The following is a 12,923-nucleotide window of genomic DNA, read 5'->3' on the forward strand; positions in this document are numbered from 1 at the left end:
TACTAGCTGTGTGACCCTAGGCAAGTCACTCAACCCCAATTGCCTCACCAAAAAATAATAATAATAATAATAATAATAATAATATAGTATATGAAAGAGCATTAGGATCAGAGAGAAAGCTAAAAATCTAACTATTTCTAAGAGATCCCATCATTCGACCCACCATGGAGAGGTCAGGAACCAAAAAAAGACAGCACCCCTCCACCAGCCTCTGCTTGCTACTTCATGTCCCCCTCCCGGAAATGGGAGGCTCCTCAAGTTGATTGGCTGGTAGGCTTGATAGACAGTACCCACGAGCAAACATCACTTCCTGATGCTAAGGACCTTGACTACATGGCTTGCCCTCAGAAGCCTTCATCTCATGGCGGCACTTTGCTACAGTAAGTCTCCAGCAGGTGGCATCATTCCAATAGTTACAATACATAGAGGGGGGATTTTAAAATGTCTAGAGTTCCTTCTAGCTATGCCAATGACCCTGTGACTTTAATAACCTGGATCCTTGCAGATTGAAGCAACTTTTCTAACTTTATTATTCTTGGGTTTTTTTGGCCTATATTTTCTTTTTTCAACATGGCTAATATGGAAAATGTTTTACATGACTGACTATATATATAATCTCTACCAAATTGCTTGCCTCCTCAAGGAGGGGCATAGTAAGGGAGGGAGGGAGAGAATTTATAACTCAAAATAATTTGGTACTAGTTCAAAATTAGAGGTCAATCAGTGGAACAGGCCAGGTGCACAACACGCAAAGGCAAACAAAACTAGTAGCCTTGGGTTTGCGAAATCAAAGATTCGCTACTGGGTTAAGTACTCACTATCTCACAAACATTTCTGGAAAACTGGGCATCAAAAGTCAAAAATAAGATGCAAATGGATACATAACTTGGATACAAATGGTGACAACATAACCACATTAGAAGAACAAGGAAGAATTTACCTATCTATGGACCTCATCAAGAAGGAGGTGAGCCCCTACTCAAGTTTGTGCATCTGAAGTCAGCTGTTCAGTGACACAGAGTGGAAGGTCTGCCCTTTGCAGCGGAGTCTTAGAACTAATTTGTCCCCAGCTGAACAAGGTAGATTCCCATGAGCTGCACACACCATTTTCTTCTATCATGGAATTAAATGAACACCTAATAAATATATTAGGTTATAAATGAGTGTCATTGCATGGCACTCAATGGAGCTCAAATAGTCACCCCTTTGAAGAGTCATCCAGATGAAGTTATCAGGAATAATGGATCTGTCATCTGCAATTTATTGGCTTTCGGGTCACATCACTGGGGTGTGAGCTGATGCCAATCACAATCTCATTAACACCCAAATGGAATGACACCTGTTGCTATAGTGAGGAATTGGCTATGATTTGATCATGCCCCAGCTCATTTGAGCAGGGAGAGCTCAATCAAACCTCTCCCTTGTCTGACCCCATGTATTCATCCACATGATGTGATGAGCTGACGGCAGCTGCAGGTATTTAGGTCAAGTCCTGTTTGTGGGATCATGATCAGGCCGTGCCCTCAGTGCCCCAAGCAGCATTCTAAGATTACAAATTATTTAGGAATGACTGATTTGTATCTGGGAAGAGAGTTTCCACACTAGGAACCCATACATTGATAAAGCATAGGTCTAGAACCACACACACACACACACACACACACACACACACACACACACACACACACACACACACGACTCTGCTAAAGCCAATTAGGCGTCAGAAAGCTAAAAGTCTAAATGGAAACAGTTACTAGTGTTCTTTCCAGTGGCAACAAAAATTTAGTGAAGAGATTGAATTACCTAGAACCAGGAGAGACCTGGGTTCCAGTCCTTCCTCTGACACTTGTTAATGATGTGACATTGGGCAAATCACTTAACCTCCCTGGGTCAATCAATCAATAATCATATATTAAGCACTTATTATGTACCAAGCAGAAGCAGCTAGGTGGAAAGATCACTGGGCTTGGAGTCAGGAAATTATTGTTATTCAGTCATTTCAGTCTTGTCTGATTCTGTGCCAACTGTATGCCACTATGTCAACTAGCTGCCCCAGAGTAAGGAGGACCTGAGTTAAAATCCAACTTCAGACATTTACTAGCTATGTGACCCTGAGCAAGTAATTTAACCTCTGTCTGTCTTGGATACAGCTATATGGTTCAATGGATAGAGCGCTGGGCCTGGAGTCAGGAAAACCTGAGTTCAAATCTAGCTGTGTGATCTTGAGCAATTCACTTTACCTCTGTGCCTTAATTCACTGGAGAAGGCAATAACAAACCGCTCCAGTATTTTGCCAAGAAAATCCCATACAGGGACACAAAGAATCAGACATTACTGAACAGCAAAAGAAAAACATTCCCTGCCCTCAACGAACTTCCAATCTAATGGGGGAATATAATACACAAAAAGAAGCTGAAAGGGGCAGCTAGGTGGCGCAATGGATAAAGTACTGACCCTGGATTCAGGAGGACCTGAATTCAAATCTGGCCTCAGACATTTGACAATTACTAGCTATGTGACCCTGGGCAAGTCACTTAACCCTCATTGCCCCCCCAAAAACAAAACAAACAAAAAAAAAGAAGAAACAAAGCTGAAAAGCTGGGAAGGAGGAGGAGAAGGCACCCAAACTAGGGTCCTGGTGGAGTTGGCCAGAGAAGTCCCAGAGCCTAGAGCAGTGCAGCCAGGTGACAGATGAGGTCTCAGTTTCCTCATCTGTAAAATGAGAGGGTTAGACCAGATAGGCTCTGAGGTCCCTTCCAACTCCAGATCTGTGATCCTATAAATAAGCCTGTGATAGCAAATCCCGCCTTGGACACTCACAAGCCGGTTAGACACTGCACATGTCTGCGGCTCATCTCTAAAGTGGGGACAATGATGCTTGTAGTGCCTCCCTCACAGAGTTGTTGAAAGGATCGAGTAAGATCAGATATTTTAAAGCCAACCTACGAGTCAAAGAAGCCAGAGCTGAGGCTGTTTCCTGTGACAAAAGGGAAGTGAAGGCCATGGTAAAGCATCCTTCTGATTAGGTCACGTAACACTAAAGGAGGGCTGCTTGGGAGGGGATATAACCATGCCCCAGAATGGAGACCAGCTGTAAATCCAGCCACGGCTCTGGTTAAAAGCTGCATTCTACTGACCTTCATTGGGACTTCAGGAGAGGGCAAAGAGAAATTTCCATCTGGGGATCAGATAGAAAGACCCAAAGGAATTTACAGAAACATGCAGATGGCACAGCTGAGGAATCCCAGCTCATCAAAGTGGGATGAACGGCCTTGTATCTCTTCCTGCACAGCTGTCCTGATGGGGTCTGGAAAGCCAATGTAGGGGGAGGGAGGAAGAGAAAGGGAAAGGAGAGCCCAGCTCTTCCTATCCAACCCCTATGAAAGAGGAGAGACAGAGACACAGAGAGAGGGAGAGAGAGAGGAGGGAGAGAGAAAGAAAGAAAGAGACAGAGAGAGAGAGGGAAAGAGAGAGAGAGAGAGAGAGAGAGAGAGAGAGAGAGAGAGAGAATCTTCAAACCCATCCTCACTCTTTTCTGGTGTTAATAGATAGCTGTCTCCCCTAAAGTTAAGGCCAATTGTAGCAAGGAATTGACCAAGAGAAGCTCCTTGGAGAAAAACCGATAAAGGTGCCTGAGGGTAAAAAGCCCCATGTGGCATATTACTTCTGGCTCTTCCTTGCTTTCCTACAGAACAGGTGATAAAGCCCATTTCCATCTAGGAGAGTGGTGGTGTACTACAGGGATGGAATATTGTATATACCATCAGAAACTGCTGTTTTGCTTTAATTATTTTATTTAGTTGCAAAGATTTTTGTTATTGTTCAGTCGTTTCAGTCATCTCCAACTCTTTGTGATCTCATTTAGGGTTTTCTTGGCAAAGATACCAGAGTGGTTTGCCATTTCCTTCTCTAGATCATTTTACAGATGAGGAAACTGAGTCAAACAGAGTGAAGTGACTTGCCCAAGGTCATCCATCTAGTAAGTGTCTGAGGCCAAACTTGAACTCAGGAAGAAGACTGTTCCTGATTCTGGACCTAGTATTCTATTCATTGTACCACCTGAGCTCCAACAGAAGAGAATTAACTGAGGACATTTCTTTTCAAGTTAGATTAGAAATGACTACAGTAGGGGCAGCTAAGTGGTACAGTAGATAAAGCACCACCCCTGGATTCAGGAGGACCTGAGTTCAAATCCAGCCTCAGACACTTGACACTTACTAGCTGTGTGACCCTGGGCAAGTCACTTAACTCCAAATGCCTCACAAAAATAAATAATGTTTTTAAAAAGAAAGAAGCAAAAGAAATGACTACAGTAGGCATTAGGTTCCAGAACATTAAGGATCATGGCTATCTAACCTTTAAATCTCATCCAGCACCCACATAGTACTCTGCACATAGTAGGTGCTTTATAAATATTCAACTGAATTGAAGTAGAGCTTTCCCCACCTCTTACTTGCTCTGTATAGATTTTTTATCATTGCTTATATTGAAATGTTTTCATTTAGTTTCGTTTTTGGCAGCAATGTGTACTCATCTAATAAACATGTATCATATTACAATTCTGAATAAATACAGAAATGATTAGAAAACAGAGGGGCTTAGTGAGTCTTTTTCTGAAAGTCAATCCAGATGTTTGGGGAGATCTCATGGGCTCAGGGTTCTAAGTGACTCGTCTGGGCCTGACTTTGAACTGTGTCGATTCTGACTTTTCAAAGACGTCCATCATCTGGCCTTGCCCTGATCCCCAGGATACACCCGCCTCTCTAATCAGGACCACTTCCTTACAGCCTTTTCGCTTCACACCTCATCCCCATGTTTATTTCCATTTCAGTGCTTTTACTCATATTGCTCTTTCTGTCCTCCCCTCTCTAGCCCCTTTAAATGAACTTGTCAAGTGAAAGAGGACTGAGCTGGGAGACAAAGACGTAAGCTGAAGTCCTGTTTCCAAGTCACTAATATTTATTTCTATGGAAGTTTCAGTTCTATCAAGGGCTTATCTCCAGTACCTCTATCTCTCTCTATCCTCCCAATATATCACCTCTAAACATATGAGTTCAAAATCAGACATTGGAGCAGAATTTATATGCCTTAGCAATATCTAACTTTATGGAAGCTAGGTTACATACTGGTTAGAGTACTGGGCCTGGAGTCAGGAAGACCTGGGTGCAAATCTGACCTCAGATACCCACAAGCTATGGGACTCTGGGCAAATCCCTTAACTTCCTTCTTTTTTTTTGTGAGGCAATTGGGGTTGAGTGACTTGCCCAGGGTCACACAGCTAGTAAGGATTAAGTGTCTGAGGCCGGATTTGAACTCGGGTCCTCCTGACGCCAGTGCCAGTGCTCTATCTACTGCACCACCTAGCTGCCCCTAAATCCCTTAACTTCTGTTTGCTTCAGTTTGTTCAACTGTAAAATGGGAATAATAATAGCACCTGCCTCACAGTCATTGTGGGGATCAAATAAAGTAATTTTTTTAAGTACACAGAGGGGCAGCTAGGTGGCGCAGTGGATACAGCACTGGCCCTGGATTCAGGAGGGCCTGAGTTCAAATCTAGCCTCAGACACTTGACACTTACTAACTGTGTAACCCTGGGCAAGTCACTTAACCCTCATTACACTGCAACAAAAAAAAAAGTGCTTAGTATAATGCTTGACCTATAGCAGATGCTAAATTAATGCTTAGTATCACTTTTTTTTTTTTGGTGGGGCAATTGGGGTTAAGTGACTTGCCCAGGGTTATACAGCTAGTAAGTGTCAAGTGTCTGAGGCTGGCTTTGAACTCCAGTCCTCCTGAATCCAGGACCGGTGCTTTATCCACTGTGCCACCTAGCTGTCCCTAGTATCACTTTTTTTTTTTTTTTTTTTAGTGAGGCAATTGGGGTTAAGTGACTTGCCCAGGGTCACACAGCTAATAAGTGTCAAGTGTCTGAGGCTGGATTTGAACTCAGGTACTCCTGAATCCAGGGCCGGTGCTTTAACCACTGCGCCATCTAGCTGTCCCTAGTATCACTTTTAATATCCAAAAAATAATGGCAACGGTGATCTTAGACATGGAAATGGTAAAAATAGGTGGGATTAAGAGAGAAGCAAGGGGAAAATATATTTTGTTCAAAGGTAACGTAGGTAATGATTTTTCCAAAAGAAAAGCATACCTGATTAAAATACATAAGCTGTGGGGCAGCTAGGTGGTGCAGTGGATAGAGCACTAGCCTTGGATTCAGGAGTATCTGAGTTCAAATCTGACCTCAGACACTTAACTCTTACTAGCTGTGTGACCCTGGGCAAGTCACTTAATCCCAATTGCCTCACACCAAAAGAACAAAACAAAACAAAAAAATACATAAGCTGAATAGCATAACATTTAAGTGTTTAAAAGAAAAATTAACTGTGTTCTAGGAAGGTGAAGACAAGTCAATAGTTGTTAGAGATTTAAACTTGCCTCTTTCAGATAAATCCAACTGAAAAATAAAGAAGCAGCTAAATATTTGAGCACAATATTTGACAAATTACTTTGAGCAAGTCACTTCACTTCTCTGCACCTCAACTTTTTAAATCAGTCAGTCAGCATTTTTAAACACTTATTAAGTTCCAGGCAGTGTGCCAAGTGCTAGGGATTAGAAAAACTATAAAACATACCCTGCCCTCAAGGATCTCACATTCTAATAGTGAAACAAAATGTGTGTGCATATGTGTGTATATATGTATGTATAAATATACATGTGTGTATAGACACATATATGTTTGTTTATGCACATACATCTGCATATATATGTACACACAAATATATACAGTTTAAATGAAAGGTATTCCATAAGGGAAGATGCTGGGCTGGAGGGAGGGCTGGGAAAAACCAGCAAAGGGTGGGATTTGAGATGAGTCACAGAGTTCTTAACCTTTTCTCTGTCATGGAACCCTTTGGCAATTTAGGGAAGCCTATGGATCTCTTCTCAGAGTAACACTTTGAAATCCATAAAGTTAAATATATATAGGATTACAAAGAAAGACACATATTGAAATACAAGTGTCGAAATATTTTTTTTAAAGTTCACAGACTCCAGGTGAAAAACTTTTGGTCTTAAAAGAAGTTAGGGAAGTCAAGAAGTGGGAATGAAAACAGGGAGAATTCCAGGCATGCCAGAAGCCAGTGAAAATGAACGAAGGTGGGGCAGCTAGGTGGCACAGTGGATAGAGCACCAGCCCTGGATTCAGGAGGACCTGAGTTCAAATCTGGCCTCAGACACTTAACACTTACTAGCTGAGTGACCCTGGGCAAGTCACTTAACCCCAATTGCCTCACCAAAAAAAAAAAAAAAAAAGAAGAAGAAGAAGAAGAAGAAGAAGAAGAAGAAGAAGAAGAAGAAGAAGAAAATAAGAAAATGAATGAAGGGGCAGGGCAGCTAGGTGGCACAGTGGATAAAGCACTGGCCTTGGATTCAGGAGGACCTGAACTCAAATCTGGCTTCAGACACTTGACACTTACTAGCTGTATGACCCTGGGCAAGTCACTTAACCCCAATTGCCTCACTAAAAAAAAAGAAAAAAGAAAATGAATGAAGGGGCAGCTAGATGGCGAAGTGGATAAAGCACCAGTCCTGGAGTCAGGAGGATCTGAGTTCAAATTTGACCTCAAATCTAGCTGTGTGACCATGGGAAAGTTATTTAATCCTCAGTGCCTCAAAAACAAAAAATGCCTGGAGCCAAGAGATAGTGTTTTTTATGTGAAGAATGGCAAGGAGGCCAGTGTTGCAGCATCAGCAAGAACATGGAGAAGAGCACTGTGTAAGAATCCTGAAAAGATATAAAGCAGTCATATGGTGAAGGGCTTTCAAAGCCAAGCAGAGCATTTTATATTTGATTCTGGAGGTAATTAAGAGTCACTGGAGTTTATTGAGGAGGAGGGTGACGTGGTCAGTCAAGTACTTTAGGAAGATTAATTTGATAGTTAAGTGGAGACTGTCTGGAGGGGGTAGAGACTTGAAACAGTCAAATCAACCAGCATGCTATTTTAATAGTCAAGGTGTGAGATGATGAGGACTTACAGCAGAGTGTCAACTGTGTGAGTAGAGGTGAAGGAACATATATGAGAGATGTTTGGAAGATGGAAATAACAAGACCTGGAAGCAAATCGCATATGTGTGATGAGTGGAAAAGAGGAAACAAAGATGATAGTGGGGTCTTTAAGCTGGGTGACTGGAAGGATGTTGATTCCTCAATAGCAGTAAGGAAGTTGGGAAGAGGAGAGGGTTTGGGTGGGGGAGAAAATCAGTTTTGTTTTGGATATGTTGTGTTTTAAATGTCTACAGGACATCCAAGAAGTTATATATGACTATACCTCAGGAGACAAAACAGTGCTGGAAATATGGGGAATAATTAGCTTTAGAAATGATCATCAAATCCATGGGAGTCGAGGGGATCACCAAGCAAACTAGTATACAGGGAGAGGAGACTCCAAGATAGAGTCTTGGGGGATACTGATGGTTAATGGGCATGACCTGGATGGCAATCCAGCAAAGGAGACTGAGAAGGAGAGAAGAGGCAAGCAGGAGAACCTGGAGAGAGCAGTGCCCCAAAAGCATAAAGAGGAGAGTCTCCAGGAGAAGAAAGAGATCCATGATATCAAAGGCTGCAGAGAATAATGGGGATAAAGAAAAGGCCATTTGATTTGGCTACTAAAGCATCATGGGTAACTTGATGAGGTTGGAAGCCATATCGTAGGGGTTCTAGAAAAGGATGATAAAAAGAGGGAATGGAAACAGTTTAGTGATGAAGGGAAGGAGAGATATATAAAGATAATTTGTGGAGATGATAAAGGGTCTTTTAAAAATGGGGTAGATGTGGGTGCGTGTGTAGGCAACAAAGAAGGAGCCAGTAGACAAGGAGAGATTAAGGGCAAGAGAGTGGGAATGTTAGCTAAGGCTATCTGCTTTAGAAGATGAGAAGCAATTGACCCAGATGCAATTACAAAATACCAGTCCAGTTCTTACCAATCTGATTTAATTTTGTGACTTTTTATGTTAAGGCAAAAGTGGTATGTGTTGGATCTGCTTAAGATGCAATTCTAAGAAGTCTCTTGAATCCAGATGAAATCAGTGATTTCAAAGTTCTCTGCCATCACATAGACTTAAAGTTGAAATGTACCTTAAAGGTCATTGGGTCCAATTCCTTCCCCTTTTTACAGGGGAGGAAACTGAGGACCACAGAAGTAAAGTGGCTAGCCCAAAAATACACAGGTAGTGTGAGGCAGAACCAGGATTCCAATCTGGATCCTCTCAGCCTCCTAAACCAGAAATTTCACAGGTGCTAGTAGAAACTCTACACTTCAATGATCCTTTTCCTAGCTTCCCTGCCTCATCAATTAATGCAAGAACATTATTCCTGCTTTACCATGCATGCTGAAATAATAACAATGTTATGTTTGAGAAGATGGGCTTGGGAATATAACAGCCCTTCACACTATGAGAATATATAATCACACCACCTTAATTGCCAGTTAATCACACCTGACAAGATTCATCCCAGAGTGATTAACTTTTATGACCAAATTATAAATTTTGGAAGGTAAAGGAATAAAATGGAAAAATGCAATGGACCATCAGAAGCCCAGTGGTAATATGCAAATTTGGCATCATAGTTGAAACTGAACAGGGTGTCAAGGATTGTTCATACTCCGGTTTCTTATATCATTCTTTTCAATAGTAATATTCAATTTGTCTTTTGGAAATTAAGGATGACAGAGTATGCAGTCTTAACTTTAGAGCTGGAAGGGACCTTAGAAGCCATCAAGTCCAACATTTTCATTTACAGATGTGGAAACTGAGGCCAGGGAGGATAAGTGATGTACTTAAGGCAACATAGGTACTAAGACTTTCATATAAACAAACATTCATATAGCACCTACTATGTGCCAGGCACTCTGCTGAGCACTTTTCAGAGATTATCTCATTTATACCCATGTCTTCTCATGCCAGAGTCATGGTACCATACTCCACCTCTATCCTGAGATCAGTTCCTTGAAAAACATTATCCATAGCTGGTACTCGGTACATGGCCCTTGAATTGGACTGGTTTGAACCAGAGGAAGGATTCCCAGGGTCAAAGGGGAATAACATCGGTGGTACAGGCCAATGCCTACAGTGGGCTAGGTAACTGGCTATGATGGTTCCTCCAGCAGGAGAAAAATTTCAGACAGCAGAGGGGAGTAGTGGAAGTGATGCCCCCCACAAAAAAAAAAGAAAAGTAGAAAAGAAAGAGGAAAGGATCCCAGATGCATCAATAAATGCATAAAAGAGAATAGAAGGAAGATCAGAAGGTGACAAAGACAAGCAAGACAGATTTGAAACTAATGTGGAATTTATCATGTGTGTATATGATATATAACATGTAATCTGTCTTGCTTGTCTTTATATGTATATAAGCTAAGCATAATAGAGATTCTCCATTTCAAGTACAATCCTATTTTTTCTTTTAAAAATATTAATATCTAACATGTATATAGCAACTTAAGGCTTACAAAGTACTATTGCATATGTTAACTCTTTTACTCTTTGAAGATTCTATGATATGGTTGCTATTATTTCCCTTATTTTACAGAGAAGACTGAGGCTTGAAAGACCTTAAGTGACTTGCTATGGGTAACTCTGAGGTAGGATTTGAACTCAGATCTTCCTGAGTCCAAGTCTAGCATTCCATCCATTGTGCAATCCAGATACAAATACTTAAAATTATCTGTTTGTAATAATAATAATAATAATAATAAAATTAAAGTTATTTTAAATTATCATGATCAGCACCTAAAGGGAAGAGAGTTAGTAGCCTGTGAGCACTACTGATTTACAAACTACCTTCAGGAAGTTCTGCCCAAATAAAAGATGGAGGAGAATCATCATGGTGCTACTTAGGAATGGAGATTCGGAGCATTGTCTAAAACTCAGATTTGAGACTATGACTCATGGTACCATCAGGTTGGCAGAAAGGTAAAACAGTGAATAGAGTGCCTGGCCTGAGTTCAAATCTGATTTCAGAACACTTGCCAGCCTTGTGAACCTGGGCAAGTCATTTAACCCTGTTTGCCTCAGTTTCCTTATCTGTAAAATGAGCTGAAGAAGGCAATGGCAACCCACTCCAGTATCTTTGATCAGAAAACCCCAAATGGGGTCACAAAGAGTCAGACACAAGTGAAATGACTCGGCAACAAAAGCATAAGGTTACCTTTTTTTCATTTTTGTGAATTGTATGACTCCCTACTTATTTTCTCCGTGGAAATTAAGCTGAATCATTTCATTGCTATAGATACTCAGCCATGCGGGGGGTGGGGTATAACTCAGGAAGAGTTGGGGAGAGATTAAATTACCATTCCTGGGGGGCGGAGCCAAGATGGCGGAGAGGAAGCAGCAAGCTGCCTGAGCTCTCCTTCTGTTCCCTCAAAACGAACATTAAATCAAGTCTCTGGACGGATTCTGAAACTACAGAACCTGCAAAGAGACAGAGAGACATAGTCCTCCAACCAGAGATAATTTAGAAGACTTCAGGAAAAGGTCGGTCTGACTCGGGCAAAAGGGAGGCCCGGCGCTGGGTCGGGGCAAGTCAGCAGGAGCTGCGGGCCACAGCCGGACAACTGAGGCTCCCGGAACCTGGTTCAAAAATCTGGTGGCCAAGAAGGACAGTGGAAAAACCTACCTGCACCGGCCGGGAGGGAGACGAACGGGTCAGGCCGGGGTCTGGCGCCTGGCTGGCCGAGCGCAATCAGACAGGAAGTGCAGGGCGGGGGATCTCCACACACCATAAAGGCCTCAGAGTAAAAGCCGGCCACACAGCACCTATACCCCGGCACAAGAAGCCCAAAACAGGGACCCTGGTGCCCCCAGAGCAGACCTCAACTTAAAGAATAAATAAATAAGCTGCAATAATGAGTAAGAAGCAAAAAAGAGCCCTCTCCATTGAGAGCTTCTGTATCAATAGGGAAGAAGCCAACACAAAATCAGATGAGGACAATAGCCTCAAATTGTCTACATCTGAAGCCTCACAAGGGAAGGTGAATTGGTCGCAAGAACAAAAAGCCTTCCTGGAAGAGCTCAAAAAGGATTTTAAAAATCAATTGCAAGAGGTAGAAGAAAAAATGGGGAGAGAAATGAAAGCAAAACAAGAAAACTATGAAAAAAGAATCAGCAGCTTGGAAAAGGAAGCTGAAGAAAACAAAACCTTAAAAAATTCATTTGGCCAAATGGAAAAAAAGCTGCATAATCTCACTAAAGAAAACAATACCTTAAAAAATTCACTTAGCCAAATGGAAAAAAAGGTACATAATCTCACTGAAGAAAACAATGCCTTAAAAATTAAAGTGGGACAGTTGGAAGATAAGGAATCCATGAGACACCAGGAATCAGTCAAGCAGAATAAAAAAAATGAAAAAATAGAAGAAAATGTGAAATACCTCATTGGAAAGACAACTGATCTGGAAAACAGATCGAGGAGAGACAATTTGAGAATCATTGGACTGCCTGAAAGCCATGACCAGAAAAAGAATCTAGACACCATATTCCAGGAAATTATTAAGGAGAACTGCCCTGATATCATAGAATCAGAGGATGAAATCATCATTGAAAGAATCCACCGATCACTTCCTGAAAGAGACCCCAAAAGGAAAACTCCAAGGAATATTGTAGCCAAATTCCAGAATTATCAGGTGAAGGAGAAAATACTCCAAGCAGCCAGAAAGAAGCAATTTAAATATCATGGAGCCACAGTCAGGATTGCTCAGGACCTGGCAGCTTCAACATTAAAGGACCGCAAGGCTTGGAATATGATATTCCAGAAAGCAAAGGAGCTTGGATTGCAGCCGAGAATCTATTACCCAGCAAAAATGTGCATTTTCTTTCAGGGGAAAAGATGGACATTTAATGACATTGGGGACTTTCAATCTTT

This window comes from Dromiciops gliroides, chromosome 2 (genome assembly GCF_019393635.1).
Source record: "Dromiciops gliroides isolate mDroGli1 chromosome 2, mDroGli1.pri, whole genome shotgun sequence".
NCBI lineage: Eukaryota > Metazoa > Chordata > Mammalia > Microbiotheria > Microbiotheriidae > Dromiciops > Dromiciops gliroides.